The sequence below is a fragment of the Canis aureus genome, chromosome 3 (assembly GCF_053574225.1).
Source record: "Canis aureus isolate CA01 chromosome 3, VMU_Caureus_v.1.0, whole genome shotgun sequence".
NCBI classification, from domain to species: Eukaryota; Metazoa; Chordata; class Mammalia; order Carnivora; family Canidae; genus Canis; species Canis aureus.
In genome coordinates, this window is record NC_135613.1 from 46,197,187 (window position 1) to 46,221,983 (window position 24,797).

Genomic DNA, 24,797 nt, shown 5'->3' on the forward strand with positions numbered 1-24,797 from the left:
CTATGGGAATGGCTGCTTCTCACCCACTTCTCTGGCCTGGACCAGGCTGCATCATCCCGAGTGGACACCAGGTGTCCACACTCTACGTGTTACATCTTTTTCCCAGGTAGTCATTTCTTTTTAGTCTTTTTTTTTTCTTTTCCCCCTTTTCGCTTGGAAGTCCTGGGAAAATCCCCCTCTTCCTCATCTCCCTGGGGAAATGGGGTGGTATCAAGGAATGTGGGCGACGGCAAACCAGGGCAGCTTTACCTTGATGATGGGACATATCCCTGAGCGACGGGTGACATCCCACTTCACCGCAGCACAAGGACTTCCTCAATCCATCTCTTCCCTTTGCCAGACATTGGGGTGAGAGGGCCCTCTTGGCATCGGAACAGGCTAAAATCCATTCACTGTCATTATAAAAGATGAAAAGAATTGCAGGTTGTGGCCCGACATGGATGGACTTTAGAGATCCTCACTCCTGCCATCAGCAGAGGAAAGCTGAACCGCTGAACAGCACCAGTTCTCTGATCCATCAGAGAAGGAGGTCCTGGGGCCCCCTGTCACCACAGAAACTGGGGAGACGGGTGGATCAGAGACCCCGCGCTTAGTACTAGAAGTCCTAGCCTCAGCTATCAGGCAACAAAAGGAAACAAAAGGCATTCAAATTGACAAAAAAGACGTCAACAGACTCTCGCTCTTTGCAGATGACGTGACACTGTACGGAGAAAACCCAAAAGACAACGCCCCAGGCTTGCGAGAAATCATACAGCAATTCGACAGTGTGGCGGCATACAAAATCAAAGCCCCAAATCAGTGGCCATCCTATACACTAACAATGAGACTGAAGGAAGAGAAATTCAGGAGTCAGTCCCATTTTTAACTGCACCCAAAAGCAGAAGACACCTAGGAATAAGCCTCACCAAAGAGGTAAAGGATCTATACCCTGAACGCTACAGAACTCTTCTGAAAGAAACTGAGCAAGACACATAAAGGCACGGAAAAATATTCCATTTTCGTGGATCGCAAGAATGAATATTTTGAAAATGTCAATGCTACCCAGGGCAATTTTCACATTCAGGGCAATCCCTATCAAAATCCCATGGACGTCCTTCAGAGAGTTGGAACAAATGGCCTTAGGATTTGTGTGGAATCAGAAAAGACCCCGAATAGCCACGGGAATATTGGAAAAGAAAACCAGAGTCGGGGGCATCACAATGCCGGATTTCAGGTTGTACTGCAAAGCTGTGGCCCTCTAGACGGTGTGGTACTGGCACAGAAAGAGACACACAGAGATCAATGACAGCCAGAGGAAACTCTGGGGGAGGTCCTTAGGGTCCTGATGTGCAAATTGGTCCTCCGCCCTCGATATGGGGGCATAAGGGTCATCCAACCATCTAGTAGCTGGTTGCCTCCAAAGTTTCCCTCAGGATAGCTGGTGCTCACTTGCGAACTCATGCAGTTTTACCCGGTAAAGCCAATGATTAGAAGTCTCGTGGCCTAAACGATCTCCACTTATCTCTGAGTCTCTTTTCCATCCATGGGTCGACCAGCAGCCCTATCCTTGCTGCCCCCCGATGTTCTCACACTCATGTCTTGTGTACTTTTTCCGTTGCGACCAGTGTCGGATCGCCTGTAACACGGACCCACTGACTCAACCCCTCAGCTGACCCTGATCATGCTTAACCCATCCCCAGATATTTTTTTCTCTTCCCAACATTTTATGTATTTCTTGGTGAGAGACATGGAGAGAGGCAGAACCCTAGTCACAGGGAGAAATAGGCTCCTCGCACGGAGCCCGATGCGGGACCGAACCCAGGACCGGGATGACAATCCCAGATGAAGGCAGATGCCCAACCGCTGAGCCACCCAGGCATCTCTAGTCCACCCCTCCTACACCCCATTGCCACCCATGGTCTTTCATGTTCCTCTGCTTCCGGCCGACAACCTTGTGCTCTTTGTTTCTTTCTATGTTTCTTTCTTTTTTTTAACTTATTTAAAGATTTTATTTATTCATATGAGAGAGAGAGGAAGAGACACAGGCAGAGAAAGAAGCAGGCTCCTTGCGGGACTTGATCCTGGGACTCCAAGACCATGCCTGGGGCTGAAGGGAGGCGATCAAATGCCAAGCCACCCAGGCGTCCTTACATGTATTTTTTTTAAACGTGAAATTATTCATGAGAGACAGAGAGAGCTCCAGGTACATGGGGGGCAGGGAGAAGCAGGCTCCATGCAGGGAGCCTGATGTGGGACTTGATCCCAGGATCCAGGATCTGGCCCTGAGCCAAAGGTGGACGCTCAACCTCAGAGCCACCCCGGGCGTCCCCAGTCCACACCTTGCTCCCCATTGCCACCCACGGTCTTGCGTGTTCCTCTGCTTCCCACACACGACCACATGCTCTACTTCTATCTCTAGACACACCCGACCATACCCGTCTAGGAAATAGGCTAAGACAGGACAGATTCTCATTTGACAGTTCTGGTACTGAGGACTGTCCTTGTTTGCTGTGGTGGTGGTGGCGACACGAAGGCTCTCTGTCCACAAACGGTGCCAGGTCATGGGGAGATGACGCAGGAAGGAAAGGACCGGTTTCAGTTTGCAGACATTTGTACATCTGATCAGGAACGTCTCCCACCAGTCAGTGACCCGGGTGTTTGGGGGTGAGGGTGGCAGGATGCCTCGGATGAGATTTCCAGTGTGCCCTTGCCTGGCTGGAAGCTGGACCGGAACCGGTGCAGCCTGGGTGGTTCCAAAAGCGCGGGGTGGGGGCGAGCGGGTGTCCCCTAAGGGGCAGATATCCTCGTCCCACGGAAGAGGAGAAAAACATTCCCAAGGCCCCTGTTTGGCGCCCGTCCTGAGTCGGGAAACGCTACTGACCCAGGTGGATCCGGAGCAGGCTGCATTGCAGCCGCCCTGCGGTCCCATATTCCTCACACACGACTCACGGGGGTGCCGGTTTTCCGGCCCTGCCTGCTGCCTGCCTATCTCTGCATCCAACTTGCAACTTTAAGTCTGTGAGGTTGGAAGCTTCGGCTCTCTGGGTCTTGCTAGAACCCAAACATAGAAGGACGCTTGCCATACGATACCACGTTCAATCAAGCATCTGTGAAATGAATGTCAGGAAGGAAATTCTCAGCCTTGAACGTTTCTGGGCCCTGCTCCCTCGGCTTTCACACCAACCCAGGTCCAAAGGCCTCGGAAAACCTCAGCACGAGGGCTCTATTTCTGTCCCTTTGAACACAGGTTGCCTGTCTGCTTCCCTTGACACTAAAGAAACAGGGAGCCCGGGTGGCTCCGTGTTGAGCATCTGCCTTGGAGTCACGTCGTGATCCTGGGGTCCTGGGGCCTGGGCTCCAACATCGGGCTTCCGGCGGGGAGCCTGCTTCTCCCTCTCCCTTGGTCACTGCCTGTTTCTCATGAATAAATAAATCCATGATCCGGGATGAAATTCGAGACGCCTGGATGGCTCAGCGGTTGAGTGTATGTCTTTGGCTCAGGGCGTGATCCCATGATTCGGGATCCAGCCCCACATTGAGCTCCTTGCATGGAGCCTGCTTCTCCCTCTGCCTAGATATCTGCCTAGGTCTCTGCCTCTCTCTCTCTCTCTCTCAAAAATAAAATCTGAGAAAAAAAAAAGAAATTCCCTACATTTGGACTTGTAGGTCACTTGATCAGAAAGATGCCTTGTAGGACAAGACCCAAGAGGTGGTCCAGAGAAATAAGGATGGACCAAAATTTTACACACCTGACCCAACCCCCCACTTCCCAATAGTCAAAATCATGAAGAGGGGAAAGCAGGCCAGGTGGCCACCAGAAATTCAAAATCCACTTCTCCTCTCCAAGCACAAGCGCCAAAACCAATGCTCAACCCACTGCCAACTCCTCCACCTCTTTCAGAGGCTGAAAGGCAACCACAGATGAAGCTGTTTGCAGGAGGAAAAGACAGGAGATGAGATGAAGGAGCAGGCAGAGGTGGGGGCAGAAGGGTGGAAGGTGATGGATAAGAAAAAGGAAAAGAGGGGCACCTGGGTCACTCCGTGGTTGAGCGTCTGTTCAGGCTCAAGGTGTGACGCTGGGCTCCTGGGGTTGAGTCCCACATCGGGTCCCTGTGGGGATCCTGCTTCTCCCTCTCCCTGTGTCTCAGCCTCTCTCTGTGTCTCTCATAAATAAATAAAGAAATCTTTAAAAATCAAAGAACACAAAGTTTAACTCTGCCTTGGGCCTTGTGGGCAGCTCCCCTGGGGCCTCTGCCTGAGCCCCACCATCCCCCAGGCTCCTCCTCCCCCTCCCCTCTCTTCCCCCCTTCCCCCCAGTTTCTACAGCACTCCAGTGGCTGGAGTGGTCAACTCCTCTGCCATCTCTGGTGCCTCCACTGCCATCGCACCCCCACCTCCCCACTTCAGGCAAGGAGCAATAATCACCCTAAGCCATTGGGCCACCTCCTTCTGAGGTTCACGTTGCAGTACCTCCCAAATCAGTAGGCAGGAAGGAGGCCCGAGGGCTCCCTTGGACTTCAACCACCCGCTTCAGATTTTCCCACGGGAGCCTGACAGTGGGAGTGGGGAAGGAACATCGATTGACTTTTTAGAGGACATAGGGGCATTAGAGGACATTATACAGCTTTCAAGCCAATTCAAGGTTGTTGGTTGATTTTTCAAAGACATGTCCTTGGAGCTATCAAGGTCACATATCATACAGATAACCAGCTTTATCTCCCCAACCCCCACCCCACCGTTGGGGTGGGCAGTGGGATATGCTATGCTCCCGTCACAGTTTGTGAGCCTGTAATGGGGCGGTCAAAATAGACCCCTCCATCACCATTAGACAAAGAAACCACATTTGCTGTCTTACTAGAAAACAGGCAGAGAAAAGATGAGAACTACTTATGCCCTTGTTCCACCCAGACTGACCTGGATGCTGGAGGGTCTAGGCCCAAGGGACAGCCCTACTCAACTTTGCTGTAACACCTCAATGGATTAGTTAAGTTGTGCCTGTTATGATTTGTCCACTGAAACTACTTAAAATGGTCGATTTTGTCTGTCTCGTATACTTTTCATTGTTAAGAGCAAATAGGTTTTAAAAAATGGTTTATAGGTTAAACCTTTACAGGAGTTTCCAAAATCTTTGGTGACCTGAAACTTTGAAGGTGTGCTAGGTTAATTGATAACTTGGGTTAAATTCATCGGATACCTATGTCTGTCTTTTCAACAGAAGGTAAAATACTAAAGCATAAGTCCCTAAGACACCGAAGGTGGTTTTTGGTTTTGTTTCCTTCTGTTTTCCTTCCCCCCTACCCTTTTCTTTTCTCTCCCCCCCACCAATTTTTCTTTTTGTTTTATTCAGGAAAACTGGAGATACCTGGGTATGTTAGTAAGCATGTCTCGTGCTTTCTTAAAAATTGTGTTATAAACACATACACACACACACTGTGTTTCTAAAAACTATGACATGAAGTCATACATTTGCCAAGCTAAAGAATTCTGGTAAGATAGACAGTGTACTGCTGGTTCTTACTGACTTTTCACCAGAGACTGAGGTTTCTAGGAGTTAACAGTCTGCCACATGAGACGCCTGGGTGGCTCAGCGGTTGAGCATCTGCCTTGGGCTCAGGGCCTGATCACGGAGTTCCGGATTCATTCCTGCATTTGGCTCCTTTTGGGGAGCCTACTTCTGCCTATGTCTCTGCCTCTCTGTCTCTGTCTCTCTCCCTCCCCTCCTCTCCCTTCTCCTCCCTCTCTCTCCTCCTTTCCCCCTCACACAGTGCTCTCTCTAAAAAAAAGTAAATAAGTACAATTTAAAAGAAGTCTGCCACATGGAATCAAGACTCCTGGAAAATGATAAGGAAAGGAACTTCGTGTGTGAGAAGGTAGGAGATGTGTAGATGAGGTACAAGGCATGAGAATAGATTTTTTGTTGAGGGAAAAGAAAGTAATCCTGTCCCAAAAGGAGCCTGGCTATTTTTTTTATATATGTTTTAAGCTTTTATTTACTTATTCATGAGAGACACAGAGAGAGGCAAAGAGAGAGGCAGAGATAGGAGAAGCAGGCTCCATGCAAGGAGCCCGATATGGGACTCGATCCCGGGACTCCAGGATCATACCCTGGCCTGAAGGCAGACAGACGGTCAACCGCTGAGCCCCCCCAGGCATCCTAGAACCTGGCCATTTAGAGAAAGAAAGCTCAAGACTGACTCTGAATGGAATAGGACATCGTAGAAGGTGTTTCTGAAGCCCTCTTTTTGAGATTTTAAAAAAAGACTTTATTTATGTATTCATGAGATACACCGAGAGAGAGAGAGGCAGAGACACAGGCAGAGGGAGAAGCAGGCTGCACAGAAGAGCTCCGATGTGGGACTCGATCCCAGGACCCTGGGATCACACCCTGAGCAGAAGGCGGACGCTCAAAGGCTGAGCCACCCAGGCATCCCTGAAGGAGAGCTCTTGAAAAGGAATTGATTGTATGCATGGTCAGGACAGACTGAGACTGGGAGAAGTGAGTTTTACAAGGACACTGGCATAACATCGAGATTTGGCTCTTCTCTCTGTCAACATGACAAGGTTTTCTTGCATTGGTAGTCTACTCTTGAGAAAAGATTGTGAACAGAGAAATAAAGACTAGGTTTGTTAGTTTGTTTACTCGTCCAGAACAGCAAGCTTTTTAGATTCGTTTTATCTGGTCTTTACCTACATAACAGAGTGAAAACTTCTCAAAAGTAAAGGAGCTGCATTTTGGGGAAACTCTATAACCTGCTGTAGAATCTCCTAGGGCCACCTTGGCGAAACAGATACTGAAGTTTTCAGTTTTGTAATGATCCGTGATTCTTTGTAGGCACCTGCCTTGAAACCTTCTGAGATGTTGGTTGGTTTGACTGGCTGGGTGGCTGACTGTGTGGCTGGCTGTTTGCTTGTTTGTTCATTCATTCATTGATTTTCAACAGATTCCCAAAAGTCAGACCCTAAATAGAGTCTCTTGACTAATATATATATAGTTTACCTGCTATGTGAAGTCACATGAGAAGCATTGTCAAACAGATAATAATAAGCCCTCTTTGATTCTATTGGGTGTGTGAATGCGGTCAGTGTTCCAAAAGCAAAATGAAATGCCTAAAATTGTAACATGTCCTGGTACAGTGCCATTGCTCGACGTTCGAATTGTTAAAACGCTGTGTGTGATAGAAAATGATCAAATTTTCTTCTCAACTGCATTATAATGAACTCTCATGGGGTCATTCACCATGTCCATTGTTGACCGCCCTGTCCTTTACAGGTGTGGTTCTGATGTTCTTGCAAAAATATGGTCCACCTGAGAGGGAGGGGCAATATGGCGGAAGAGTAGGGTCCCCAAGTCACCTGTCCCCACCAAATTACCTAGATAACCTTCAAACCATCCTGAAAATCTACAAATTCGGCCTGAGATTTAAAGACGGCAGCCCTGGTGGCCCAGCGGTTTAGTGCCGCCTGCAGGCCGGGGTGTGATCCTGGAGACCCTGGATGTAGCCCCACATCGGGCTCCCCGCATGGAGCCTGCTTCTCCCTCTCCCTCTGCCTGTGTCTCTGCCTCTCTCTCTCGCTCTGTGTCTCTCATGAATAAATAAAAAATAAAATTAAAAAAATGAATAAAGAGAACAGCTGGAATGCTACAGTCAGAAGAGTTCGCGCTTCTATCAAGGTAGGAAGACGGGGAAAAAGGAATAAAGAAACAAAAGGCCTCCAAGGGGGAGGGGCCCCGCGAGGAGCCGGGCTGAGGCCGGGGCGAGTGTCCCCAGGACAGGAGAGCCCCATCCCGGAGAAGCAGGAGCTGCACCATCTCCCCCGGCGGAAAGGGGCTCGCAGGGAGTTGGAGCAGGACCCAGGAGGGAGCAGATGCCCTCGGGCTCCCTGGGACACTAATAGACACCTGCGCCCCGGGGAGAGCCCCACACTCCGCGGCCGAGCTCCCTAAGGGCTGCAGCGCGCGCGGCGGGACATGGAGCAGCTCGAAGGGGCTCGGGCAGAGGAAGAGGCTCCGGGCGGAGGGGCCTGCGCGGTTCCAGGAGCAGCTCGGGGGTGCTCGGGCGGCAGCTCCGCGGAGGGGGCTGCGGGGCAGGAGCGCGAATCCAACAGTGCAGACCGGGAGCACAGGGCGCCGGGACACAGCCCAGGATCCGGCCTCCCCCGGGACAGGGAGAGGCCGAGGGCCCAGGACAGCGAGGACGCTCCTGCCCCAGCTGAGCAGATCAGCGGCCCCGCCCCGGAGCCTCCAGGCCCTGCAGACGGAGAGCTCCGGAGTTCCTGCGGGGGCTGAATCCAGGTTTCCAGAGCTGGCCCCGCCACTGGGGCTGTTCCTCCTGCGGCCTCAAGGGGTAAACAACCCCCACGGAGCCCTGCACCAGGCAGGGGGCTGAGCAGCTCCCCCAAGTGCTAACACCTGAAAATCAGCACAGCAGGCCCCTCCCCCAGAAGACCAGCTAGACGGACAAGGGAAAAACAAATTATTGACCAGGCAGCACCAGAAAGTTCCAGGGGAAGTCAAGGGACTTACAGTATACAGAATCAGAAGATACTCCCCCTTGTTTTTTTGTTTTGTTTTGTTGTTTTGTTTTGTTTTTTGCTGTTTGATTTCCGTTTGCTTCCCCCCGTTTTTTTTTCTTTTTTTCTCATTATCTTCTTTATTCTTTTCTTTTTCACTTTTTTCTTCCTTTTTTCTTTTTCTTTCTTTCTTTCTCTTCTTTCTTTTTCTCCTTTTCCCAGTACAACTTGTTTTTGGCCACTCTGCACTGAGCAAAATGACTAGAAGGAAAACCTCACCTCAAAAGAAAGAATCAGAAACAGTCCTCTCACCCACTGAGTTAAAAAATTTGGATTACAATTCAATGTCAGAAAGCCAATTCAGAAACACAATTATAAAGCTACTGGTGGCTCTAGAAAAAAGCATAAAGGACTCAAGAGACTTCATGACTGCAGAATTTAGATCTAATCAGGCAGAAATTTAAAATCAATGGGATGAGATGCAATCCAAACTAGAAGTCCAAACAACGAGGGTTAACGAGGTGGAAGAACGAGTGAGTGACATAGAAGACAAGGTGATGGCAAAGAGGGAAACTGAGGAAAATAGAGACAAACAAAAGATCATGAGGATAGATTAAGGGAAATAAGTGACAGCCTGAGGAAGAAAAATCTACGTTTAATTGCGGTTCCCGAGGGCGCCAAAAGGGCCAGAAGGCCAGAATATGTATTTGAACAAATCATAGCTGAAAACTTTCCTAATCTAGGAAGGGAAACAGGCATTCAGATCCAGGAAATAGAGAGATTCCCCCCGCCACTAAAAATCAATAAAGACCGTTCAACACCTGGACATTTAATAGTGAAGCTTGCAAATGCCAAAGATAAAGAGAAGATCCTTAAAGCAGCAAGAGACAAGAAATCCCTGACTTTTATGGGGAGGAGTATTAGGGTAACAGCAGACCTCTCCATAGAGACCTGGCAGGCCAGAAAGGGCTGGCAGGATATATTCAGGGTCCTAAATGAGAAGAACATGCAACCAAGAATACTTTATCCAGCAAGGCTCTCATTCAAAATGGAAGGAGAGATAAAGAGCTTCCAAGACAGGCAGCAACTGAAAGAATATGTGACCTCCAAACCAGCTCTGCAAGAAATTTTAAGGGGGACTCTCAAAATTCCCATTTAAGAAGAAGTTCAGTGGAACAATCCACAAAAACAAGGACTGAATAGATATCATGATGACACTAAACTCATATCTTTCAATAGTAACTCTGAACGTGAACGGACTTAATGACCCCATCAAAAGGCGCAGGGTTTCAGACTGGATAAAAAAGCAGGACCCATCTATTTACTGTCTACAAGAGACTCATTTTAGACAGAAGGACACCTACAGCCTGAAAATAAAAGTTTGGAGAACCATTTACCATTCAAATGGCCCTCAAAAGAAAGCAGGGGTAGCCATCCTTATATCAGATAAACTAAAATTTACCCCGAAGACTGTAGTGAGAGATGAAGAGGGACACTATATCATACTTAAAGAATCTATCCAAAAAGAGGACTTAACAATCCTCAATATATATGCCCCGAATGTGGGAGCTGCCAAATATATCAATCAATTAATAACCAAAGTTAAGACACACTTAGAGAATAATACACTTACACTTGGTGACTTCAATCTAGTGCTTTCTACACTCGATAGGTCTTCTAAACACAACATCTCCAAAGAAACGAGAGCTTTAAATGATACACTGGACCAGATGGATTTCACAGATATCTACAGAACTTTACATCGAAACTCAACTGAATACACATTCTTCTCAAGTGCACATGGAACTTTCTCCAGAATAGACCACATACTGGGTCACAAATCAGGTCTGAACCGATGCCAAAAGGTTGGGATCGTCCCCTGCATATTGTCAGATAATAATGCCTTGAAATTGGAACTAAATCACAACAAGAAGTTTGGAAGGACCTCAAACACGTGGAGGTTAAGGACCATCCTGCTAAAAGAATGAAAGGGTCAACCAGGAAATTAAGGAAGAATTAAAAGATTCATGGAAACAAATGAGAATGAAGAGACAACCGTTCAAAATCTTTGGGATGCAGCAAAAGCAGTCCTGAGGGGGAAATACATCGCAATACAAGCATCCATTCAAAAACTGGAAAGAACTCAAATACAAAAGCTAACCTGACACATAAAGGAGCTAGAGAAAAAACAGCAAATAGATCCTACACCCAGCAGAAGAGACTTAATAAAGATATGAGCAGAACTCAACGAAATCGATACCAGAAGAACTGTGGAACAGATCAATAGAACCAGGAGTTGGTTCTTTGAAAGAATTAATAAGGTAGATAAACCATTAGCCAGCCTTATTAAAAAGAAGGGAGAGAAGACTCAAATTAATAAAATCATGAATGTGAAAGGAGAGATCACTACCAACACCAAGGAAATACAAACGATTTTAAAAACATATTATGAGCAGCTATACGCCAATAAATTAGGCAATCTAGAAGAAATGAACGCATTTCTGGAAAGCCACAAACTATCAAAACTGGAACAGGAAGAAATAGAAAACCTGAACAGGCCAATAACCAGGGAGGAAATTGAAGCAGTCATCAAAAACCTCCTAAGACACAAAAGTCCAGGGCCAGATGGCTTCCCTGGGGAATTCTATGAAACGTTTTAAGAAGAAACCATACCTATTCTACTAAAGCTGTTTGGAAAGATAGAAAGAGATGGAGTACTTCCAAATTCGTTCTATGAGGCCAGCATCACCTTAATTCCATAACCAGACAAAGACCCCACCAAAAAAGAGAATTACAGACCAATATCCCTGATGAACATGGATGCAAAAATTCTCAACAAGATAATAGCCAATAGGATCCAACAGCACATTAAGAAAATTATTCACCAGGACCAAGTGGTATATATTCCTGGGACACAAGGCTGGTTCAACACTCGAAAAACAAACAATGTGATTCATTGTATCAGCAAGAGAAAAACCAAGAACCATACGATCCTCTCATTAGATGCAGAGAAAGCATTTGACAAAATACAGCATCCATTCCTGATCAAAACTCTTCAGAGTGTAGGGATAGAGGGAACATTCCTCAACATCTTAAAAGCCATCTACGAAAAGCCCACGCAAATATCATTCTCAATGGGGATGCACTGGGAGCCTTTCCCCTAAGATCAGGAACAAGACAGGGATGTCCACTCTCACCACTGCTATTCAACATAGTCCTAGAAGTCCTAGCCTCAGCAATCAGACAACAAAAAGACATTAAAGGCATTCGAATTGGCAAAGAAGTCAAACTCTACCTCTTCGCTGATGACATGAAACTCTACATAGAAAACCCAAAACCCTCCCCCCCAAGATTGCTAGAACTCATACAGCAATTCGGCAGTGTGGCAGGATACAAAATCAATGCCCAGAAGTCAGTGGCATTTCTATACACTAACAATGAGACTGAAGAAAGAGAAATTAAGGAGTCAATCCCATTTACAATTGCACCCAAAAGCATAAGATACCTATGAATAAACCTAACCAAAGAGGTAAAGGATCTATACCCTAAAAACTACAGAACACTTCTGAAAGAATTTGAGGAAGACACAAAGAGATGGAAAAATATTCCATGCTCATGGATTGGCAGAATGAATATTGTGAAAATGTCAATGTTACCCAGGGCAATATACACATTTAATGCAATCACTATCAAAATACCATGGACTTTCTTCAGAGAGTTGGAACAAATAATCTTAAGATTTATGTGGAATTAGAAAAGACCCCGAATAGCCAGGGGAATTTTAAAAAAGAAAACCATATCTGGGGGCATCACAATGCCAGACTTCAGGTTGTACTACAAAGCTGTGGTCATCAAGACAGTGTGGTACTGGCACAAAAACAGACACAGAGATCAATGGAACAGAATAGAGAACCCAGAAGTCTACCCTCAACTTTATGGTCAACTAATATTCGATAAAGGAGGAAAGACTATCCATTGGAAGGAAGACAGTCTCTTCAGTAAATGGTGCTGGGGAAATTGGACATCCACATGCAGAAGAATGAAACTAGACCACTCTCTTTCACCATACACAAAGATAAATTCAAAATGGATGAAAGATCCATTGTGAGACAAGATTCCATCAAAATCCTAGAGGAGAACACAGGCAACACCCTTTTTGAACTTGGCCTCAGTAACTTCTTGCAAGATACATCCTTGAAGGCAAAAGAAACAAAAGCAAAAATGAACTATTGGGACTTCATCAAGATAAGAAGCTTTTGCACAGCAAAGGATACAGTCAACAAAACTAAAAGACAACCTCCAGAATGGGAGAAGATAGTTGCAAATGACGTATCAGATAAAGGGCTAGTATCCAAGATCTATAAAGAACTTCTTAAACTCAACAGCAAAGAAACAAACAATCCAATCATGAAATGGGCAAAAGACATGAAGAGAAATCTCACAGAGGAAGACATAGACATGGCCAACATGCATATGAGAAAATGCTCCGCATCACTTGCCATCAGGGAAATACAAATCAAAACCACAATGATATACCACCTCACAACAGTGAGAATGAGGAAAATTATTCACAAGGCAGGAAATCTCAAATGTTATAGAGGATGCGGAGAAAAGGGAACCCTCTTGCACTGTTGGTGGGAATGTGAACTGGTGCAGCCACTCTGGAAAACTATGTGCAGGTTCCTCAAAGGGTTAAAAATAGACCTGCCCTACGACCCAGCCATTGCACTGCTGGGGATTTACCCAGAGATACAGATGCAATGAAACGCCGGGACACCTGCACCCCGATGTTTCTAGCAGCAATGTCCACAATAGCCAAACTGTGGTAGGAGCCTCGGTGTCCATCGAAAGATGAATGGATAAAGAAGATGTGGTCTATGTATAGAATGGAATATTCCTCAGCCATTAGAAATGACAAATTCCCACCATTTGCTTCAACGTGGATGGAACTGGAGGGTATTATGCTGAGTGAAATAAGTCAATCGGAGAAGGACAAATATTATATGGTCTCATTCATTTGGGGAATATAAATAGTAGTGAAAGGGAATAGAGGGGAAGGGAGAAGAAATGGGTAGGAAATATCAGAAAGGGAGAAAGAACATGAGAGACTCCTAACTCTGGGAAAGGAAGTGGTGGAAGGGGAAGAGGGCAGGGGGTGGAGGTGACTGTGTGGCAGGTACTTAGGGAGACACTTGACAGGATGATCACTGGGTGTTATTCTGTATGTTGGCAAATTGAACACCAATAAAAAATAAATGTATTATTAAAAGAAAAAAAAAGCAACAACAACAAATAAATATGGTCCATCTTCCAGAGGATTCACGGAAAGGACTTTTGACAAATACCGGTTTCTGGTCACCCTGAGATCATAAAAACTCCAGTATGAATTGCCAGAACTAATGAAGAAGCTGCATTTAAACAGAACAGAAAGGATCAACATGGAACTGAATGAGCAAAGGACAATGATGACCGGTTTTTAATGACTCTTGTTTCAAATATTGTTGATCCCCTCTTGTGCTCTTCCAGTTTGAAGGAAACGTTGTCTCTAGAGGTATCTATAACTTACAGAAATTTTAGGAAAATGTTTTGTGAACAAATTAAGATAGTTATCTTTCCTCCCTCCCTGTGACCCTCCAGAGTTCAGAAACTCAGTGAGTATTCTTTCTCTTATGGCAATTGTAAATCATCTGTGTAAGTTCCATGGGAATCTGCTCTCATTGTAACCAGACACCATTAGAAGGATTGGTTGTGTTACCAAGGCCTTCCTTGAGTAGGATGGCATCTGTTTTTCTTTTTCTTCCTTTCCCACCCCTCTCCCCCCCACCCCCATTTTGTTTTTCAAAGTAATCTCTACTCCCAATATGGGGCTCGAACTCACAACCTTGAGGTCAAGAATCATGCTCTCTAATAACTGAGCAGGCCAGGTGCCCCTGGAATGTCATCCCTTAAGACACAGGCATAGACTCAGATAGGATCAGACAGCTTTGAGAAACTCAGATCAACTCTCTGGAGCCAGTCAAGCCCCTTGGAAACTGTTGGCCTGACACCTTCCTTACAGAGGTCCCCACAGCCTTACCAGGTGAGTCAAGAGTGCCACCTCCTGGCAGGTGAAACCAAGAGTCAGCTGCTTACCCGGACTGAGCCTCCCAGGTGCCCCTAAAAGGTGCTTTGAAATGCTGAAGTTCTTCCTTCTTGCCTTGCCTTTACAGGGATGACATCAGTGACCACGTCTGTCTACCTAGAGAGGAAGAAAATATTCCAGATTGCTGAAGCCTGGTTTTCCACACTGCAGATGACAGGACATGCCCTCCAACCTGACCCAGGAACTCCCTCACTCTGAGCCAAGGCCAGGGGGTCTTGTTGTTTTAAGTTGTGTTGAAAAATAGACATGACCTACAATGGAGCATTTTAGCCGTTTCTAAGCCTAGAGTTCAGCAGTATTAGGTACGTTCACATCCTCCTCGCCACATTAACTTCCATTCCATTTTTTAAATTTAATTTTTTTTAAATTTTAAATACATTTAAAAATGTATTTATTGGGGATCCCTGGGTGGCTCAGCGGTTTGGCACCTGCCTTTGGCCCAGGGCGCGATCCTGGAGTCCCGGGATCGAGTTCCGCGTCAGGCTCCCGGCATGTAGCCGGCTTCTCCCTCCTCCTGTATCTCTGCCTCTCTTTCTCTCTATGTCTATCATAAATAAATAAATAAATCTTTTTAAAAAATGTATTTATTCATGAGAGACACAGAGAGAGAGGCAGAGACACAGGCAGAGGGAGAAGCAGGCTCCCCGCAGGGAACTGGATTCGGGACTCGATCCCAGGACCCCGGTATGATGCCTGGAGCCAAAAGAAGACGCTCAACCCCTGAGCCACCCAGGTGCCCCATACATTCTTAATTTTTTAAAAGTTCATTCATTCATTTTTTCATTATCTCTAGACCCAACATAGAGCTTGAACTCTCGACCCTGAGTGAGATCAAGAGTTGAGTGCTGTTCTGATTGAGCCGGCCAGGTGCTCCTGCCATTTCATTTTTTCAAGAACCCTAGGAAGGTGGCTCAGAGTCACCATTTGTCCGCCCCCCACCCCTCCATGTGGAGGTGCCATCTGTCGGGCTAGTTCATGTTTGTCCATCTTCCCTCCTCCTTTTACTAGACAGAAGGTGGCTTGTGAAACAGCTGGTGACTATATCAAATGAGACTGAGGATTTCCCTTGGGAAGTGGGTGCGAGAGGGAGGACAGGTCAAGGGAGAACCAGGAACGTGTTGGTGTTGCTTTAGAGGAAAGAGTGTGCTTGCCGGGCCCTCACCCAGGGTGGATGAGTCAGAACTATCCCGGGCCAGGCCTCCCTTAGTCCTTCACCCTTATCACTCCATGCCTTAGTTTGGTCTCTGAACCCTAAGATATCATCATGTGTTTAAGTCCCCCTCAGACTCAGCAGACTCTCCCACATGGACCCCACCCCTGGAAGGCATTAGAGTGAGATGCCAACCTCCACATCCAGGATTGATTCCCAAAGGGTGTAATGGGGTTTCCTGGGTTAGGAAACCAGGAGGGGACACTTTAGGCTGCCAAGAGGAGGTGAGGTCTTCACACATCCTCTTTCCCCTTCCCTTTCCCCTTCCCCTTTCCTAAACCTAACTCTCCCCGTCCTCTCCTCCTCTCTGTGGGATTTGCTTAAACTAGAATCTTTGTATCATGTAGTAGATTTCCCATTCTCCACTTAATGAAAGGTACATTCTAAAAAAAAAAAAAATCAGAGTGCTGTTGTCCTGACATTTCCCTGCATCAGTATCTTTGGGGTAAACCCCCAGCAGTGCAACGGCTGGGTCATAGGGTAGTTCTTTTTCTTAACTCTTTGAGGAAATGTCCACATAGTTTTCCAGAGTGGCTGTACCAGTTCCCGTTGCCACCAACAGTGCAAGAGGGTTCCCCTTTCTCCACAGCTTCTCCAACATTTGTTGTTTCCCCTCTTGTTCATTTCCGCCATCCTCACTGGTGTGAGGTGGTATCTCGTTGTGGTTTGGATTTGTATCTCCCTGATGGCCAGTGGCGCGGAGCATTTTCTCATGTGCTTGTTGGCCACGTCTGTGTCTTCCATTTGGAAGTTTCTGTTCCTGTTTTTTGCCCATTTCATGATTGGATTGTTTGTTTCTTTGCTGTTGAGTTTAATCAGTTCTTTATAGGTCTTGGATACCAGCCCCTTGATCTCATAGGTCACTTGCAAATGTCTTCTCCCATTCTGCAGGTTGTCTTTTGGCGCCGTTGACTCTTTCTTTGGCTATGCGGAAGCGGTTTATCTCGATGAAGTCCCAAGAGTTCATTTTTGCTTTTGCTTCCCTTGCCTTTAGAGATGTGTCTTGCAAGAAGTTGCTGTGGCCAAGTTCAAAAAGCACAGTTGCCTGTGCTCTCCTCCAGGATTTTGATGGATTCTTGTCTCACATCTAGATCTTTCGTCCATTTTGAGTTTCTCTTTGTGTCTGGTGTAAGAGAATGGTCTAGTTTCATTCTTCTGCACGTGGCTGTCCAATGTTCCCAGCACCGTTTATTGAAGAGACTGTCCTTTTCCCAGTGGGTAGTCTTTCCTGCTTTGTCAAATACTAGTGGACCATAGAGGTGAGGGACCGTTTCTGGGTTCTCTATTCTGTTCCGTTGATCTCTGTGTCTGTTTCTGCCAGTACCACACCGTCTAGAGGGCCACGGCTTTGCAGTACAACCTGAAATCCGGCATTGTGATGCCCCCGACTCCGATTTTCTTTTCCAATATTCCCCTGGCTATTCGGGGTCTTTTCTGAATCCACACAAATCATAAGGCCATTTGTTCCAACTCTCTGAAGGACGTCCATGGGATTTTGATTAGGGATTTCCCTGAAAGCGAAAATTGCCCTGGGTAGCACTGACATTTTCACAATCTTAATTCTTGCGATCCACGAGCATGGAATATTTTTCCGTGCCTTTATGTGTCTTGCTCAGTTTCTTTCAGAAGAGTTCTGTAGAGTTCAAGGTATAGATCCTTTACCTCTTTGGTGAGGTTTATTCCTAGGTGTCTTCTGCTTTTGGGTGCAGTTGAAAATGGGACTGACTCCTGAATTTCTCTTCCTTCAGTCTCATTGTTAGTGTATAGGATGGCCACTGATTTTGGGGCTTTGATTTTCTATGCCGCCACACTGTCGAATTGCTGTATGATTTCTCGCAAGCTTGGGGCATTGTCTTTTGGGTTTTCTCCATACAGTGTCTCGTCATCTGCAAAGTGCAAGAGTCTGTTGACGTCTTCTTTGCCAATTTGAATGCCTTTTATTTCCTTTTGTTGCCTGATTGCTGAGGCTAGGACTTCTAGTACTAAGCGCGGGGTCTCTGATCCACCCGTCTCCCCAGTTTCTGTGGTGACAGGGGGCCCAGGACCTCCTTCCCTGATGGATCAGAGAACTGGTGCTGTTCAGCGGGTCAGCTTTCCTCTGCTGATGGCAGGAGTGAGGATCTCTAAAGTCCATCCATGTCGGGCCACAACCTGCAATTCTTTTCATCTTTTATAATGACAGTGAATGGATTTTAGCCTGTTCCGATGCCAAGAGGGCCCTCTCACCCCAATGTCTGGCAAAGGGAAGAGATGGATTGAGGAAGTCCTTGTGCTGCGGTGAAGTGGGATGTCACCCGTCGCTCAGGGATATGTCCCATCGTCAAGGTAAAGCTGCCCTGGTTTGCCGTCGCCCACAATCCTTGATACCACCCCATTTCCCCAGGGAGATGAGGAAGAGGGGGATTTTCCCAGGACTTCCAAGCGAAAAGGGGGAAAAGAAAAAAAAAAGCCTAAAAAGAAATGACTACCTGGGAAAAAGATGTAACACGTAGAGTGTGGACACCTGGTGTCCACTCGGGATGATGCAGCCTGGTCCAGGCCAGAGAAGTGGGTGAGAAGCAGCCATTCCCATAGGCGAGGCTGAGTCCCCCTGTTTATCCCTCCCCCGGGCCGCTGCTGTATACCAGGCTGCGTCACTGAAACTGAACACCCTGTTCCTCCTCAGGAGTCAGCCCTACCAGCCCTTCTGCCCCCACTCCCCACCATCCAGGACCCCCCGCACCCCCCGCCACACACACACACACACACACACACACCCGCCGCCCCCAGCCAGGCCAAAGGAACCTGGAAACTGGGATCTGGCTCCCCATGCCCGCATCCATCCAGGCTGGAGCTTTTCCCCCCGTGACCCCCAGAGCACAGACTCAGGAGATGTATGCAAACAAAGTGGAACGAGGCTTTATTTTCAGCTATGGAGGAAACTCGTAGAACATGGGAAGGACATGGGGAGGGCAGGAGTCCAGTGTGGGTCGAGGAGGAGTCCTGTGCGCTGCAGGACTGGAGGCAGATGGGACACGGGCCTCCGCGCACCGTCCTGGGGCCTGTAGCCACTGGGATCTGACACAGCCTCGAGCCACCCACCTTTGGGCAAAACTGTGGGCCAAGGCTTGGGAATATTCCAGATGCTGGCTTTCGGGATGCCCAGTGTCGCTCCGGGACCACAGAGGTCAGGGCTAGACTAGGGGCCCCCACGGACCTGAGGTCCATCCACATGTAGCCTAGAGGGAAGGGGCACGCTGGCGACTTGCCAGGAAGCTACGGACTCAGGCCCGCATTTTCCTCCTAGACCCCAAAAGAGTGGATGGCGAGGTGTCGGGAAATGACTTGTGGCCCGGCGCAGCTCTTTTGCGACTCCCCGAGCCCTGGGCAGCTGACGAGGGGATCGGCCCGGCAGGGCTGCTCCTGGCTGTGCTCAGCACAGAGGCAGCGCCACGAGGAGTAGGGCCCAGGAGCCCCGCGACCCTGCAGGTGGCCTCGCGGGCAGTGCTGCTGGGCTCTGGGCTGGGCCTCGGGGGCCTCTGAGCGGCTAGGTCCCTCGGGCTGGGACTAACAGGAGGGGCGTTCGGGCCTCCAGACACAGGGTTGTGTTTGGTGCTGGCTCGGGCGGTGGTGTTGGGGGTGCTGCCGCGAGGGTGGCCCCGGGTGTTCAGGCCCAAGCTGTCCCCGGAGCGGTGTGTGCTGCTCGGGGACCTGCTGGTTTGTGGTGTAACGCTGTGAGCGCCAAAGCTGCGCCTCTGATCCGGGGCAGCCTGTCGCCTCCCCAGGCCTGCGGGGGCTGCCGCAACCCCGAAGTTCAAGGGGGCTGGGCTTGTGGCGCCGGCTATTGGGCAGGGCTGCCAGCTGTTGGGCCCAGCATTGGTCACAGAGCCAGGGGCGGTGGCCGTGCCAGGGGGCACGACAGCTGGGGTGGCAGCACAGCCTGGCTGGGTGCCAGCATGGGTGCCCGAGGTGCAGGACGTGGGCGAGGAACCCCCCAAAGCCACCTGTGTGGCGCTGCCCAAGGAGAGCTGGCCTAGAGCAGAGGTCAGGGCCCGGGCTGCGGTTGAGGCTCGAGCTGCCCGTGGTCCATAGGGGAAAAGGCTGCGAAGGGTAGTGGCTCCCTGACAGTGCCCATCCGTGGCCCCGAGTGTGGGTTGAGCTGGGGTTCCTGGGTTCCCACAGGGACGGTTCACAGGTGTGCTGGGGCTCCAGAGCCCCAGTGCGTGCAGGCCAGTGCTGGCTGTGACTGAGCCCATGCTGTCCCTGGAGGGCATCGGAAGGGCCTGGGCAGGTGGATAGAAGCTCCCACTTGAGCCACGGGGACCCAAGAGCAGAGGCTGGCAAGGGGGAGTGCAGTCCATGGGGGTGACCTGGACGTCAGAGGCTGGCTGGGGAGCCAAGCCTGTGGATGTGCCGCTCGAGGGGCTGGAAGGGACGGCGCAAGTGACCGGCAGACTCCTGGAAGGGGGGACTCGAGGACCTACGGCGGGAGGGGAGCTCTGGGAGCTGAACGCTGGACAGTCAATACACATGGGGCTAGGGCAGTCCTTCTGGAGCAGTCCGTGCTGGTAGCAGTGGGGAAGGCACAGCTGGCAGCTGTGAAACTGCTGACCCAGTGCTTGGTTGGCAGAGAGCCCCCTCCCTCGCCTCCCATCTCAGGGGAGTCCGCGCCGGGCTTCACCCTGGAGGGGGGCAGGGACTCTGCCGCAGCTGCGGGAATGGGCCGGCCAGGAGCTGGGCTGCTCAGTGCACACGCCAGGCCTGATGCAGAGCAGGGAGCAGGCCTGGACGGGTCCCGGCCCTCGGCAGACAGGTCAGCCCTGCCCGATCTCGGGCAGGACGCAGAGGCCAGCAAGGTGCGTGGGGCTGGGGGCAGGGACCGTGACAGGGAGGAGGGGGCGCCAGGGGAGCTGGGCTCCCCCTGAGACAGAGGCGGCACAGAGACAGCCCCTCCACCAGGCGGCAGGACAGCCAGGGGACGCGGGGAGTCCTGCTCCGCCCGCTGTGCACTTAGGCCAGGGGCTGGGGGGACAGCTGGCAGTACAACAGCCCATGCAGCAGGCCAGGGCAAGGCACTGCAAGGGCACGTGAGGCCGCCCCTCGAGATGCCCTCCATGTCCCCTCGTCGCAAAGCACGGTCGATGCGCTGGAGGGCGGCTCTCTTCTCCGCGTCTAGGTCCTGGGCGGTGACTCGAAAGCCGAGCACAGGGGCTGGCGGCAGCCGCACAGGATCCCCTGGCCTGTGTGGCAGCAGAGGCATCTTGCGTCTTCGGGGCCTGGAGCAGTGAGACGTGGGTGAGCGGTTCCTGCAGGTTTCTTTCTGCCCGGTGGTGGCACCCGCCTCCTCCTGGCGCTGGTTCTCCATCTGGCAAGGCACAGAAGGCGCCGCGGGACGCCAGGGGCTGTGTGGGCTGACTTTGTCTGGGGGCGTGGGGGGCGGCCAGCCCTGTCTTGTGGCTGGAGCCCTCCTCCTCTGCGCTGACGGGACCTCCCTGGTGGAGCTGTAGGAGCTGCTGATGGCATTTCGGTGGCGGCAGGAGCTCCTGCCGGCCGGGTGGGACTCCTTGTCAGCTGCGTCGTCTGATCCCTGTGCGGGGAGGCTTCTGTGCAGAGGCCCAGGCCTGGGCACAAAGGAACGGGGGCTTGTGTCCACCCTGAAGGGCCCGAATGCCGGCTGTGCTGCCCCGGAGCCTTTAGCGCACCTTCTCCGGGCGTCTGGGGGCCCCGTGAGTGCGGGGTCCTCCTGCTCCTCCCGGGCCCTCCACGCCGTCTTCCCTGCGGAGACGTCTTGGGCACAGCTGGGTGCTGACGTTGGCCCCGGGGTGACAAGCCGCAGCTGCGGCACATAGGCAGGGAGTCTGCCCGGGACGGACGCGCAGGTGAGGGACGCCTGGGCCTGGGGGGCGGACAGCTTCGCCCTGTGCAGGCCGCCGCGCCTGCGGACCCAGGCGATGAGCCCCAGAAGAGAGCGCAGGGTCCACAGGATCACGGAGTGCCCTGCGGCGGCAGCCAGGGACGAGCGCCCAGACCGGGTCGCGGGACGCTTGGAGGATGGCCTCGGGGTTGACGCCGGCGCGGGGACCGCCGGGCCCCCCTGCGGGCCAAGGCTGGTCGGGGGGCGCCGGGCGCGGGCTGCAGGCGGCCGAGCCCTGCTGCCAGGGGCCGACCCCGCGGGGCCCGGGCCGTGCCTGAGGGGCGCAGCCTGCCCGGGGAGGTGCCCATCGAGCGCTTGGCTCCGGGCGGAGGCCGTGGGTGCAGAGCTGGGCTCCCGGCGCTCTCCTTCAGGTGCCAACGTGGCGGCCCAAGGCCCAGAGCAGCGTTTGGCCCGTCGCCAGGATACGGCTTTGGAACCCGGGGCGCCTCAGAGTGGGGCGCGGGCACGAGGCCCCGGGGGCGCAGGGATTCTGCGGGAGGGCCCCCGAGCCCTGGGACCGCGTGGCAATGATCCTGCCGACGTGTGGCCACCCCGCGACCGCCACCCTCAGCCTTTCCCAGATCTCCTGCGGTGATGCTTGAGCTGAGGCACGGGAATCGCCCGGCGGTCAGGGGTCCTTGTCCCTCGGCAGGGCCCCGGGGACCCTCCCTGAGGGTCTCTGCCGTGATCCCCGCACACCTGCTAAGCCTTCAGGTGGCCTTTGCAGGGCTGGAGGCACTGTCTTTGCCTTCAGAAGCGGTCCCCTTTGCTTCTTCCTTGGGTGTTGTGCTGTGTGTGCCTTTGGATGCGACCCAAATCCGTCGGTTGCGTGGGCCGTCGTCTGAATGGTGCTGCGAGACTGTGGCCCCTCTTAGCGAGCTCTGAGGAACGTTTCTCTTTCTCTTTCTGTTGTTTTATTAATCAAGCAACACATGTGTTCAGCTCAGGGTGCACGTCCTGTGTCTCCTTTTGTCCGCGACACATTCCCAGCACCTTGTCCTGCCCTTGCTGTGCTTTTTGTGTCCACCTGGCCCCATGACCACTCAGGGGTTCATCTGAGGGTTGGCTCTCCCGTCTAGCCACCCACACCCCCCACCCCGGTAGATACAATGCAAAAGATACTATTGACAAAACTCTCCTTAGTTTCTGAGGGTACCCGGGGATCATCACCCAAAGCACCCGCTGAAACCCAAACAGGAAATAGTTTCTTTCTAACACCCTGTGACAGAGACACCCAGGGGTCCTCTGGTTTGCTTGGGTCCCCACAGAAACGGGTAGGAAACCCCAGCTTGTCAGCTGCACGTGTGGTCCTGGGTGGCCCTGGCCTTTACCTCCTGACGATGATGACGATGATGGGCCCTCACTCTCTGGTTGTGCCAGGCACTGTGCCACGTTGTTCACGTCTGTTAATCTGTATCCAGTCCTCGCAACCACGTTAAGAAGCAGGTAGCCTTATCTCCCGTGTTGTGCAAATGGGGAAGCTGAGACCTGCAGAGGATGAACCGCCTACACCAGGTCACCCAGCTGGGAGGCTGTTGCCCCCTTGAGTCCTTGTTCTGAGCGGGTCACACGGGCTTTAAGGCCTGGGTAGAACTCAGGGCCTGATCGGCCCTCAGTGGTGTAGACCTTAGAGCTGAGTGGAGAAGGGTGGTGAGGGGGAGAGCATGCTGGGCAGCCTCCGCATCGGGCCTGGGTGCAGGAGCCTTTCGTCTTCTCTGAGCCGTGGCAGTGACCTGTGTCATCCCGTTTAGAGTGTGGCCGATGGGGAGAGCTGGACCCCCGATCCCCATGGGACCTGCTCCTGCCCTTCTCCCAGGAAGTAGGACTTGGGGTTTAGGGACGCTGGCCTCAGTGTGCATGCAGGAAAGGTGCACCGGGGTGTGTACACTCAGGGGCTGAGAGATGATAGTTTCTGCCCTGGACACAGTGGCAGGTGGTTGGGAAGGATGGGGCAGCAAGCAGACACAGAAGCAGAGAAGGGAGAGCTGTGCAGGGGGAGGGGTGGCACAGCCGGGGAGGGGAGAGGAAGACAATCACACACACACACACACACACACACACACACACACACACCAGAGGTAGGAAGGAGGGAAGAAGAGAGCCCCAGGGATGCAGTGACGCCGTCTAGACCCTGCCCTTTCCGGCTAGCTGCTCATCCCCATCAGCAGGTCACACGTGTTCCACCAGAGTCAGTCCCCTCTGGACCTGCATATTAGTCTGGGGGATTCTCCGCTCCTTCTTTGGAGAAGTGGCTAGCATCTACTGTCCCCTGCGCCCAGGGGTGGTGGCACAGGTGGGGGCCAGAGATCAGCTCTCTCAGGGACTCAGGGCCCAGCCCACACCAGGGCCATGCACAGGAACTACAGGCAGTGGTTGCTGCCAAAGAAGCTGTTGGGGGCTGAGGATGGTGCAAACGTGGCCTGGGAATAGAATTTCTTTCACCGGTGGTTTGCTCCTAAAATAATTCCTCCGACCCAGGCCGGTAGCAAACCGTCCCCTTGCTGGCTTGTCTGCCAACATTGTCTCAGGCTTTCCAGATTGCATTTCGGAAGGTCCATGTGACACTGTCAGTCTTGCTTCTACCCTGCTGTGGGCTGCTTGCTCTACCTCCATCTAATACAACCGTCATCTGATTCCTGGGATCCTAGCGTGGATGAGGCAGACAAGTGATCTGGGCAGACCTCATATGCCTGAAGGTGACAAAGACTGGAGGGTTTAGCAGGGCTCCTTGACAACATTAACGCCAATGGCTCGAAGTGGTCAGGCACTCACCATGTGCCCATCTCTATTCTGATCAGCTGCTTAATCCCCACAGGACCCTATGATAGAAGTTCCCATCCTACATGGGAAGAAATGGAGTCTCTGGGAGATGGTGTGACTTGTGCACAGTCACTTAGCCCAGGACAGGACAGGCTGTTCTTGGAACCTAGTTTCCCAGATTCCAAATGCCAGACACTTGACCACTACATTGTCTTCCTTCCCAAGGCAGGTGCTACTTATTGAGCTCCCGCTTTGTGCTGGGCCCTGGGCAAGGGTTGGAGGATACAGAGATGAAGAAGACA

At 51.1% G+C, this 24,797-nt stretch overlaps 1 protein-coding gene across 3 annotated transcripts in view; it reads left to right on the forward strand.

Moving 5' to 3' along the window:
- LOC144310776 (uncharacterized) overlaps positions 1 to 24,565 on the forward strand; it is a 64,446-nt gene extending 39,881 nt beyond the window's left edge. The window contains exons 7-9 of one of the 3 annotated variants that reach the window (XR_013376454.1): positions 14,700 to 14,934; positions 18,025 to 18,167; positions 24,551 to 24,565. The gene's annotated coding sequence lies outside the window, so the exon portion shown is untranslated. Of the gene's footprint in view, positions 1 to 689; positions 1,493 to 14,699; positions 14,935 to 15,425; positions 15,441 to 18,024; positions 18,168 to 24,550 lie in introns of those variants that run through there. The other 2 variants (XR_013376455.1, XR_013376456.1) reach the window with 2 other exon arrangements.
- The last annotated feature ends 232 nt before the right edge of the window (positions 24,566 to 24,797 follow it).